This window comes from Chenopodium quinoa, unplaced genomic scaffold, assembly GCF_001683475.1.
Source record: "Chenopodium quinoa cultivar QQ74 unplaced genomic scaffold, ASM168347v1, whole genome shotgun sequence".
NCBI classification, from domain to species: Eukaryota; Viridiplantae; Streptophyta; class Magnoliopsida; order Caryophyllales; family Amaranthaceae; genus Chenopodium; species Chenopodium quinoa.
In genome coordinates this window covers 2,227,658-2,240,898 of record NW_018742798.1, presented here as the reverse complement: position 1 = coordinate 2,240,898, position 13,241 = coordinate 2,227,658, and positions in this window count along the sequence as shown.

The window sequence follows — 13,241 nt, the reverse complement described above, 5'->3', positions numbered from 1 at the left end:
CGTTTGATGCACAGCTAAGGAGGCAAATTATAAATCACTAAAAGTACCGGCTATGTGCTGTGTTGGGTACTAAGAGTGCCAAATGGATTCATCCGGTCCGTGCACAACCCAAGCCTTAAATTTCTGACTTCATCACCAAATTCCCCAAACTTCAAATCAATGTTCTTCCACTGTGGAGAGTCAGCTGGATGCTTCAACAATCTGTTTTTCTTTCTTCCCTCTGCATGCCACCTCACGTTTTTAACGTCTTTTGGTATTGATAACAGACGCTTAAACCTTGGAATAATGGGAAGGTACCACAACACCTTAGCAAGAGGTCCCTCCGTGCCAAGATTGCAACTCATGCGCTTGTAGCGCGATCGCTTGCATCGTGGACACTCCTGCAGTTGTTCATACTCATTTCGATATAGAATACAGTCATTAGGACATGCATGTATCTTCTTATACTCCAAACCAAAGGGACACATGAGCTTCTTTGCATAATAGTAAGAGTTAGGAATTTCATTCCCATCAGGCAACATATCACTTAATGCGGTCAAAAAAGAAGTAAAATTAATGTCCGTCCACCCATACTTTGACTTAATGTTGAAAAGTGTTAGCATGGCCGATAGTTTGGAGTATTTTTTGCACCTGGGATACAAAGGCTTTTTGGAAGCCTCCGATAATAACTCAAACACTCCACCTTCTACACCATGCAACATCTCATCCACTTTTTCATCCTCGACCTCATCCGCCTGATCATCATCGGCTCCATCCTCACCATTATCAACAATATAGTCATCATTCTCGTATTCCTCGTCCACAATGAATCTCATTGCTTCTAACATGCACATCATTCCAATCAAGATCCCCACTGTACTCTCCACTTTCTCCATGCCAAATCCACACATGGTATAATTGCCTAAACCCACGACATAATACATGATCTCTAATGATTTCAACACTATCGACCACATTCACATTATTACAATCAGCATAAGGACAATAAAGGCCTTTGCCACCCAGTTTGCGTTGATAAGCTAAAGCCCTCTCGCATAACTCTTGAACCCCATTCCAAAATTCCAATGTATCGCGTCTACCATACATCCATCCACGATCCTTCTCCATTCAGTAAATTGTCTCTAAATATATATAGCAACATATAATGATTAATGTGTAATTGCTACATACTTTATGTAAATCAAATTCAAGTACAAAATGTGAATATACCATTCATATTGTGAAAAAAATGCATGTTTCCAAAGGTTCCTTATCACTCCAACCTAACCCATCCTTGAATGTCTACTCTCACTAGTGAATGTATGTCAACTTTCCAATTTTAAGGAAAATCCGGCAGCATTTCCCCCTAGTTCTCCAAGTACACGACGTAGATAATTAATTACCCACATATGTACCCAGAGAACATAGTACGTGAGGAAATGGTAAGCCAAGATGTTCCTTAAAATCGAAAAGAAAACATACATTCACCACCTAAGTGAGAGTACACATTCAAGAACAGTCCCAACCGGGGACTATTCAAGACTTTCTCCTAATGAGAAAGCCTTGAACGGGTATCTAGGCATATGATGATGCAAGTATTCTATATATTGTTGTATTTATTTGCAATTAAACAATACACAAGTTGTAATTTAATGAATAAAGTTTTATGAAATGGATAAATAGAAAGAAATAAAGCTAAGTAAAGTTTATAAGTCATACCAATATAGCAACTACCCACTTGAGCTAAATATGTAGTCCTCAAGCTAAACTCGTGCTTCAATTCACATATGAATCTATTTAAAAAAACAATAAACAAAAATTAGGTTAAATATTATGTATGTACTATTTCTTTCTCATAACATGTCAATTTACTAATATATTTATAAGCTAAAACACATCATTCATCGAACTAACAATTGCTAAACTATGTATTCACTACTTTAATTCATCTAATTTATTAAAAATTGCTAATCTAACAAGGTTACTAATCTCTAATTTTTTCAACATTACCCATCAAAACAACTTAAAAGTAACCATTCACCCATTCCAAATTAAAATTCATCTACTTTAGTAACAAGGTTACTAATCTCTAATTTATTCAAATATACCCATCAAAACAACTTTATATTAACCATTTAAACATTCCAAAATTCAACTAATTTAATAACAAAGTTTCAAATCTCTAACTTATTCAAAATAATCCATCAAAACAACTTCAAATTAACCATTAAAAGTAACATACCAAATTTCATTTATTTAAGTACCAAGGTTAATATATATTCTATAATTAATTTAAAATTATCCACCAAAACAAATTAAATTAACCAAAAAACATAATAAAATCCAACTAATTGAGTAACAAGGTTACTAATCTCTAATATTTTCACAATTTCCCAATTATATTCAAATCTAAAATTGAGAAAAATTATATTCAAACCTAAATTTTAAATTGCTAACAATGGTTCAAAATGCAAAACAAATTAATATATATATAAGTATATAATTGGAAAATAATGTAAAAAAAACAAAAAAAAATTAAAAGGAGTGTGTTGAGTGATTTATTATATTGTACTTTTATAATATATGATATTATGTTGCTATGTATATAGACTAGTATGGGCCATATATTCTAAATACGATTTGCGCATCATGATGTATTTTTGTGATCTAAATACGGTTTCCATACCGTTAAGTATTTTTGTAACTTTTATTAGAGTGAATAAATTAGTTATTTAAGTAGTATTAGTCCAAAGAAGCCCATGAAGTGAAGGCCCAAAGGAGCAAGGTGGATGGAGATCCATGATGATTCATGTGGGAGATTTTCATTTCTAGTTTTCTTAGGACTAAGGGACCATACTATGTCATGTTTTATTGCATTAGTAGAATATGCATGTTAGATTTTATTTATGTTGATTGATGATGCGCTAGTATTCACTAAATAATCATAACATAATAAATCTAGGTCCCACTAATATTGAGATTGCTTTTCCAATTAAAAGCCCAATAAACCTTTGATATTTATGATAGGTCATGCCAAAGATGGATGTCATTTTATATCTTGGGAGAGTGGGGTTACAATTTTAATTGGTTATTCTCATCAAGGATACCTATAGAGTTTAGAACCTTGAAGCAAAGGGTAATAATTAAACATGTGATGATTAATTATTCAACCATGAGTGAACAATAGTTGTAATCACTAAATAGTTTACTCCCCATGAAAATGTAATGGTTGATTGTAGGGCCAAAGTCCGGTCAGTTACTACATGAATAAAGGGTCTTGGAATCACTTAAAATTCAATTGGGATCATTTAATTATTGAATAAAATGCTTTTGAAGTTACTTAATTAATTCATTTATGGTACTTGAATCATTAAATTAAACGTAATTATTAAACTTTGCATTATTTTGACATAGATGGATAGGCGTAACAATGATGACCATAATTATTTACCACCAACAATGGAAACAAGGCTTAATTTTCTCAACTTCAACGATTGGGAAAGCGAACTTAGAAGTGGTCTAAGGAATGAAAATCTCGAATTTCTTTTAGACTTACCAATTGAGGGCAGATTTAGTCCAGGCATGACTCCTGAGAGGAATTTGAGAAATGTTTCATATACTAAGAGAGTCTCATATAAAATGTTGTTTCTATTCAAGAGGATTGGGCAAGAAGATTCATGGACTATGAACATTATCTCTTATTCATGTGCTTATGTGATGTTTGCAATGGAATATTGAATTCCTATGTTGATGGAAAATAGTATGAAAACGTCGAGGTAATCATTAATTTGGTTCCGAAGAACGAAGACTCCTAGACTGGAAATATTAGGTTTGAAACCTACAAGATCAATGGCGAGATAATTTCGAGATAAGTCAATCTAGACCGGTTAGTACAAATTCATGTGGATATGATGGTTCAACTATTTAACCGCATGATTATGTTAGGGAGTCCATACAAAGATCATCAGGTTCATGATATAATTATGCATCCTCTACATGATGGATTTGACCTTGTGAAACTGATGAGTGACATTTATGTCACTCTTAGGGAGTAGTTTTAGAGTTATTTCTGTGTTTATTTTCCCTTTTATTCTCTTGTTTTCTTTTTAATAAAGTTTCTAGTTTATTTCTTAGTTTTAGTATGTTTTAATTTAATTTCTTTATTTAATTGGTTTCTAGTTTATTTTCGTATTTTATTTGCTTTCAATTTATTTTATTTCGTTCCTTTTCTTTGTTACTTTCATAGTTTTAATTAGCTTTATGTTTATTTTGTTATTTTATTTTACTTTCTTTGCTTGTATAGTTTTTGTTTAATTTTTGTTAGTTTTAATTTTATTTCTCTTTTTTGTATTTTAATTTATTTATTTCTATTTTATTTATTTTATTTTATTTGTCTTGATTTCTCCTCGGTTTTGTGTGTAGGGTCTCGGGTTTCATGTCAAGTGAGTTCGGAGTTCGGGGACGAGACAAGTGTGTGCACATTTCCCTGTATCTAGCATTCAGCTTATCCAATACCCCACATCCTTATCCTTCACCACAACAAAACAACAATTCCCCTGCTCCATCGTCACTCCCATCACCACCAGCACTCCAAGCCAACCCATAATTAGCCACAAACCGTACCACACACAGCAGCCTACCAAAACCAATCAACAGCCCCTGCTCCATCTCCTCCCAATCTACGCACCTGACCACCAACACTCACGCAACCGCCAATTACCAACCCAGCCACACCGCTGCTGCCTCCTTCCACCACAATCAGCCACAAACCAATAGCTACCAAACGACCACTTGCTCAAACCCTACACCACCGTCCACCAAAACCCACACCAATAAACCACCTTTAGCCACCCAAATCGGCGCACACAACAACCCCTTTGCCGCCTCTTAATCAGCGCAGCCCCCTGCAATCTCCGGCCACCGCGCACCGCACCCTTGCCGTAGCTCCTCAACTTCTCCAATCATCTAGCAACAAACACCACCAACCGCAAGCACCCAACATCAATTACAGCAGCAGCAGCGCATATTCTGGCAACCATTGCATTCTAAATTAGAGTAAATCGCAAATTGATCGAGTTCGAGCAAACTATTGAAGAGTTCGGTCGAAGTGCCAAAATAGTCAAAAACATTGGAAGTTTTCTAAATTGAAGAGGTGTGGTCGAACACACCCATGGTTCGACCGAACCAACCCCGTAGTTCGACCACACCAACCCATGGTTCGACCGATGATGATGGTTGATCAACGGTGGTGATGGTTATGCGCTTCAATGGAGTTCACAGCAGCCAAATGCAAAAGAAGTAAATGAAGGGTCTGATGTTTTGGGGATTTTGGGATTTATTTTTCCTTTTAATTTTATTTTTATTTCTTTTCCTTTCCCTTTTCTTATTTCTTTCTTTAGTTTTATTTTATATATTTTATTTTCCTTTTCTTTCTTTATTTATTTCCTTCTTTTATTTTTCTTACTTTGGCTAGCTTAGCATAAATACCCATTTTGGGGTAATTAGAATTAAAAAGGAACAATATTCAATTAACAATTATTCTATTCTCTAATTGGTTTTTAGGAGAGCTTCTCTCTCTAGGTTTAGCTTAGTATTAGAGTAGTTTCGAGAGAGAAAGTGAGGGTTTCATCATTGTTGAGCTTGGATATTGAAGAGGAAGATTGATCATCTTGCTTGTAGATTTTCACATTCAATCAATGAGAATCTCTAAATCTCTCTGCTCTATTTTATTTTCCTTTTTTTTATTATTATTTTTGTTGTTGGTATTGCTTGTTAATCATGTTGATTCTTGATTATTTGTTGATTAATCTTGTTGTTATCATGATTAGTGGGTAATTTCCCCATTAAGGGGATGGTTGTGGTGTAGTTGGATCTTGAGCATGTTCTAGGGTTAAGAACTGATTTATTTGTGATTAAAGTCTTTATATGCTTGATATTCTTTCATCTTCTTGCAAGTGCACATTGTTGGTTGATTAAAGGTGAATCTTTGCTAACAAGAAACATAAGTTAACATAGCTGGGGTTCATTATTATCGATTGTTATTTAATAGTACCTCCTAGTATATGGTTCTAATGTAAAAGCATAGAGGCTATGTTAGGAGAAGCCAATTAACCCCGGAAGGCGGCTAGATTGGATCCTTTACTTCGATATTCGAGCATGTTTAGTTCATAATTAATTCAATTTCTATGGCTTTGTTTATGTTCAAGTGAATGCTATACCTAAACCATTCTTCTTAGTGTTTTATTTCTTGTTTTAGCATCTTTAGACTTTAGTTTATTTATCTCCTATTCCGGACTAGCTTAATTTTCGATAACATTTGGTGGTGTTTATTCGTTCCCTGTAGTTCGACCCCTATGCTTGCCTTATACTCGTATTAGGTTTGTTTAGGTTGTATAAATTGTATTTGATCTAGGGATAGAAATTTGACGACGTGTTTATTCCCTTGTCGGAAACTATCACCTGATGGTGAAGACTCTACTGTCAAACTAATTGATTTACTAAAAAAATCATGCAGAGAATTACAAAAACGGATACTAAGCCAGTGTTTGAACGAGGATATCCCTACTACGATGAAGTGATAGGTAAAAGTTACCTAATACTCTTGTTATAAACATTTTAACTTTCACTTAGGTATATGACACCAAGTTGCAGTGCTTAACATTATCAATGATGCGCAGGCACTGCAAACAAGTAAAGCTAGCATGGGAAATGGAGCTTAAGGGTTCACTAAAAGTTTTCGAGTAGCCAGACATAATTTTTATGATGATTTAGACAATTTCTGGTTTTGATGAGGCAATTTTCAGTTTTGTTTTGAATATTGATTTTGTTTTTACATGGCATGGACAAGTGTTGATCCATGACTGTAAGGAGGGTGTTCCCTTCGTAGGGGATCTTTCTCCTTAGATGCCCATGGCCCTTTAAAATCCTAGGACTTTAAACTTGGTAGGGTGTATTAGGATTTGAATTCCTGACTGTTTGGGGGACCTTGAATTAGAAATTATCCACTCATCATGCTTTTTGTAAGAAACAAGTAGGAGTCTCCAATGAGTTTTAGGAAAACTTATAAACCTCGTTTATGCCTTTCTCCCAAGAAGAGTTCAAGGGATAATTAGCACGAATCATAAGTTTATCCATGCCCAAATTGGTCTACACTTACCATAAATGAGTTCAGGAGCGAGGGTACTAAAATAACGTTCCTTTTAGGAAGGAATCACTATTCTAGTCCTAGTTACGACCTCTACTAGTTGTTCCTTTTTTCGCAATTTCATCACCCAACAATATAGGCAACGCGATACCTAACAATAAGTTAATTAATTTTATTTACACGCATAAATCACGTAGGAATTACATTACAAAGCCGTTATTCTTTATTTAATTCAAATTCATTAAAAGAACAAAATAAACAAGATTTGCCTTGGCTTATGTGGTCAATATATAATTAATTATTCAATTCAATTCTTATTTAACGCAAGATACTATATGGAATTGATTAATTAGAAATCTTTTTAAGTGATCAAACAACATTAATTAATTCATTAAAGTTGTTTTAAAAAATAAAAAGAGGTGATTGATCAAAGCGCTCGGGAATTTACTACTTCTCTTTTCTAGATCATCACTTAGAACAATTATGGACTCCTTCTTGTTTGGGAACTCCACCGTAGTAATAAATATTTAAGGGGGTGAGTGTTTAGGATAAAAGGGTTAGGTAGCACAGAAGTTTACAAAGTTTTCTGCCAGTGTTTTAGGTTAATTTATGTCCGTTTGAGCCTCGTAGTAAGCCCCTATTTATACGGAATGGGTAAGATTAGGGTTTTTAAACATTCTGCCGCAGCAGGTGTCGCGCACATCTAAATGGGTTGCGCGCGACATCCCAGCAAAAGTGAATTAGGTTCGCTACTATAGGTAGTGCAACAGATTGTCTTGCGCGTGGTATTATGGTAAGATTTGATGAAATTATGAATCTTCCGCAAGCCCATCACTAGAAATTGCGCTGGGTGTTGCACGCAACCTTATTAGTTGCGCGAGCCAGACCAACGCTACTTATTGCGATGCGCGCATATTTATGTGCGACAACATTAATTTTAACCTAGGCGCCTCTAAATCTGTCATTTTTAGGGTTTAAGCCTAATTATGATCGGGCTTAGTTGATTGGACCTTAATGCTTTGATTTTTTGGTTAGGCTAGCTTATTTTTATGTTCTTGCAATTCAATTGGTTATCCATAGGCGTTCTTCACGTTAATCCAACACGAATAATGTTTTATTTATCGTTATTTCACTTCCTGTCGGGATAGAAGCCCAAAAGTAGACGTCCACAATTAGCCCCCACTTTGATTGAGTCTAGAATAGGCGAGGATCAAGGTGTCAGGGAAATAGATCCGAGACTTTTTCTATGAAGTTCTCAAAGAATAGAGAATCTTTTAGAAATGTTTAAGGATGTCGAAACGGTCCTTGATTCGCTAAGCGCTTGAGACAAATAGCGATTAAGGCCAGAAAAATATATTTTCTAGTCTTAACACTAAAAAGAATCTAGAATGATCCTTTGCAATTGAAGAACGCTTTTAAAAGTAAAGGTGTTTTGGGTGATGTGACGTCATGGGAAGAAATCGGTTTAAAAAGGACTAAAGGGAATGATATCCTCTTATTCATTTCATCGTTTGTCTAAAGTCCCTTTATATGTCATTGAAACTTTATCCTGATTTTAACATGTTGTAAAGATAATGAAAAGAGTGTTTCAACTTTTGCAACCAAACATATGAATAAATTTCTTGATAATTCGCTTGTCAAAACGCAATACTCGGTGTTCACAAGATAGAAATACATGTCTCACAACTTGAGGCATATATCCAATCTAGTGAGAGAGAAGAAAATCGACAACTCTATCAGCAGTTTTGTCCACAAAGATGAGAACACGTGTATTAGGATTGGGGGCACGTGCCTACATAGATGTGACATCGCACGTCGCTCTTTATACAGGGGGTGGACGACACCCTAACTGTCCGGTAACCTAGTAAACTTAATAACTACCGTATTTGCTTCCAATCAATAAGTGTATGTTCTCAAATGGTTCGGCGCGCCTGTCGACTTGTGAGCTAACGCCTAAAGTAAATAAATTCTACCTTTTAACTAAGTTGGGAAGAGGTGAAATTTTTCGCAACACCTATGCCATACATTTTTTGCACTGTATGATAACACCTTACAATTTTACACTATATGATAGCGCCATCCTTTTTGCTGTGGACGCCAAAAAGGAAGAAAAGAACGGACATTTTTAAAGTCATGACAGTAAAATGACAAACCTGTCTATGAGAGCTTTTGCATAAAGTACTACTACGGAACAACTTAAGTCACTCTTACGAAAAACGTCATAAAACATATGCTTAAGAAAGGTACAAAGCACGGTGTGCATGCAGAATGATGCAAAAAACTATCAAAGAAGAAAAAAATTACAAAATACAAAGCAATTAAAAGAAATCTATATAATTTGCGCGCCATTACGTCTAACAACGTGCAAAAACCATTAAACGTTAATCAAACAGATTGAAATTCAAACACCGGTCTTTTAAGTGACCAGTATCCGCGCGCAACTCAGTGGATCATGGTGGCTAGGCGCGTGAATCGTTCTGAGTTGCGCAGGTTTGTCACGTGCAACTGATTCAGTTGCGTGCGACATTTAAATCAACAAAAATAAATCGTGTAGCGCGATTTTAATTTCACTCTTTCTCTCTCTTTCCTTCGCCATTTTCGAGCCTTTCTATCTCTAAAAATCTTGTATTTTCTTGTTTTTTAAAGCTAAAGGAATTAGATTTTGTCTTCTATTCACATTTGCCATAATCCAATGTAATTTTTTTCCTAATTTTTTTTTATTTTGGCTTAATTTAAACGATTTTCTGATGAGTGTCATTTATGGCACTCATTTGGTTCCTTTTAGGGTGAATTTCATGTTATTCTATAGATCTTTTACTTAGCTTTTCCGGAATTTTACTCCTTATTTCTTTTAGTTTTCATTTTCTTAGTTGGATTTCTTTCTTTATGCACTTCTTGGTTTATTTTGTTATTTTCTCTTTTATTTGCTTGTTTTCCTTTATTTTTCAGGTTAAGGTCGTTATCTTTGATTAGGTGTTTAATATTCTCCATTTGAAGCTTAAGCATGTTGAAGTGCAAGTTCCTAAAGTCCTTAAGCTGTGCATTCAAGCCGTGGGGGCATGATTTCTCGTGTTGAACCCACAAACATGGAGTTTAGAAACTTCAAGGTCCCGTGTTTATCAAGAGCATTAAGTGGAACGCTCGAGGAGAATCAGCATGATAGAAAAGAGGGCTTCCTTGTTCCCAGGCGCGGGCGCGGCCGCGCGCGGCTATGGCGCGGTCGCGCGATCTGGTGTCGCGGGCGCGGGTGCGCCTGTATGGGTCTCATTTCCATACCCAGATTTGCGCGGCCGCGCTCTCCTTTTAGTTAGTCGCGCCTGTACGGGTTTATTTGGGGACGATCTAACTAATTTCTCTTAGTTAGTTTTACTATATATAGATTTTCTTTCTATTTTTAGAGAGGGTTGAATTTTTCAGTAATTAGAATAGAATTAGGTTAGATTTTTAGAGAGAGAAACTCTAGTTTGTAGAGAGAGGAGTTCTTGATGATGATTAAAGATTGATGATTCCAAGTGTTTTCTCCATTGAATTGAAGCATGTTTGTAAGGATTTCTTTACTTTAATGCAATCTTAGTTTTGATCTTAATTTCTTTGTTAATTGTTCAAGTTGGTTTATTTTCGAATTGGTTTATTCTTGATTAATATGATGATGATGAATTTGTTGTTTAGTTTATTATTGATATTGATTTCCATGAATAGTGAGTAGTTTTCTTTCTAGGGAAATGGTAAAGCATATATGAGTAATGGATTTATACTAATTGGGGGAAATTGATGGAGTTGATGTTGTGATTAAATTGGTTGGTTGATTATGTGCATGTGTGTGTTTAATTTAGGAGTGATCAACCTAGTTAGTCACACTAGATTTCATTGTAAGTTCACATTGATACGGAAAATTGATTTGTGGCTTACATTTGTCGATTAAGTAGGTTTGCAAGTTTCCTAGCTAGAATCTCTCGTAGTTGGCGCTAGTTTGACCTCTAGGAGATTAGCCTACCATACTCTCTTGATTGCTTAATTGATTTTCCCACGCAACACTCGACTGAGTCATCTCCAATCCCAATTATTTGAATTAATTATGAGTTTATATGGATCCATACCCTAATGCTTGATAAATTTGATTTCATTTTGATTGTTTGATTGTTTGGAATATACATACCTCACTTCATTGCTTCGAAATAGCTTAGCTTTGACATTAGCATTCACCTCCCATTCCTAGTGGTTCGACCCTCGACTTACTCTATGCTTGGTATAGGGGTGTGTTGAGAGATTACAAATTTTTTTTTGACCGAGGGTAGATTAGTTTTCAATGACCTAGTCTCTGCCCTAGAAAGAAATTGCTCCGTTGCCGGGGATTTGCGTAGATGATTGCTATTGTTGTTGAGTCTAATTCACTAAAACTCGAAAATACACAAAGATTTTTCTCATTTGGCTACATTTGTAGCCGTGTTATGTTACTAATATTTTCCTTTGAGTTTGTGTGTGCAAGTTAACATGGGAGATATCCTGAGGGTTACATTGAAGGAATTGGGTACTCCAGGTTCATAAAAGTATGAGAGCGGGATTGCTCCATTATTGATCATGGATAGTGACTTTGAAATCAAACCGACAATGATAACTTTGATTGAAAGGCGGCAATATAGTGGAGGAGTGAATGAGATCCCCCTAAATTATCTTAAGGAATTCGAGAAATATTGCAACACAATTACGGTGAATGAGGTTGCTTAAGAATTCATAAGACTTAAGCTATTTCCTTTCTCTGTAATTGGAAGAGCTCAAGAGTAGCTAGATAAGGAAGTGAAGCCTAATTCTTTGAGAACTTGGGACGAAGTCACCAAGGAATTCCTTTCCCATTTCTTCCCTCAAAAGAAAATGGTGGAGGCAAGAACTTTGATTCAAGGTTTCAAGCAAAAATCTAGTGAAAGCCTTTATGAAGCATGGGAGAGATACAAAGAGTATCAACGTGAGTGTCCTCACCATGGGATCCCCACTTACCTAATCATTCAAATTTTTTATGGCGGTTTGAGTCCTAAAGGGAAGGCAAATCTTGATGCCGGAGCCGGAGGCCCAATCATGAATAAGACCAAGGAAGAGGTTGTAGGTATCATTGAGTATATAGTTAGAAACTACATGGAATGACAAGATGGTGATAAGGAGTCGATAAACAAGAGTAGTACAATGGGATGCTCAATGGAACAACTCAATGCTATCAACAATTTGTTGACCCAAATCTCGGATTTAGAGGAGATAGTTTCTATCAAGTGTAAGCTCGAGAGCGCGACCTCACAAGCACCGATTCTTCCCTCCCAAATTAAGGGGAGAGGTACTTATTCTTCCTCTAACTCTCTTCCTTGTTCTTGTTTCATGATTAGAGAATGTTGGTTTTGTCATTTATGTGGAATGAATGACCATGATGCTTCTATTTGCCCTAATGTTCCTTGTAATGAATATGTTGGGAGTGAGAATGAACATGTGAACTTAGTTGCTAATGACAATGTTGGACCTATATTTGATGCTCAAAGGAATGTTGGAAGTAGGAATTATCACAACCAAATGAACTATGATAATTATAACCAAAATGGCGGTTATAAAAACCATGGAATCCAAGGGAATTGTGGTAGCTATAACAACCGTAGTTATAATGGTCAAAGTCATGGCCAAGGATATGGGGACTATAACCAAGGTTATGGTAACCATATTCACGATAGTGGTTAAAATCAATGTAGAGGTAATTGGAACAATAAAAGTAGGGGAAATTTCCAATCAAATGTTCAAAGATTTGCCCCACTTGGATTTATTCCGAATATCCAAGAGCATAGTGATAATTTGTATAATCAATCATTTTCCTCTAGGAGTTTCTTGGATGGTGTCATAGAGAAGCAAGAAAAATTGATGGACACCTACTTGACCCTAAGCAATGAGAAATTCAATGACATGTAAACTTGCCATAAGGGGTTTGAGACCCAAATTTCTCAATTGGCTAGTGAGTTTAAGGAATTTATAAATCTTTCTTCTTTGACTTCACTGAGCTTAGATCCTAAGAGCCCCATGAATGCAATTGTGACTAGAAGTGGTAGGGTCCTTAAGAGTGAAATCTCTAAGAAGAGTGATGCTAAAGATA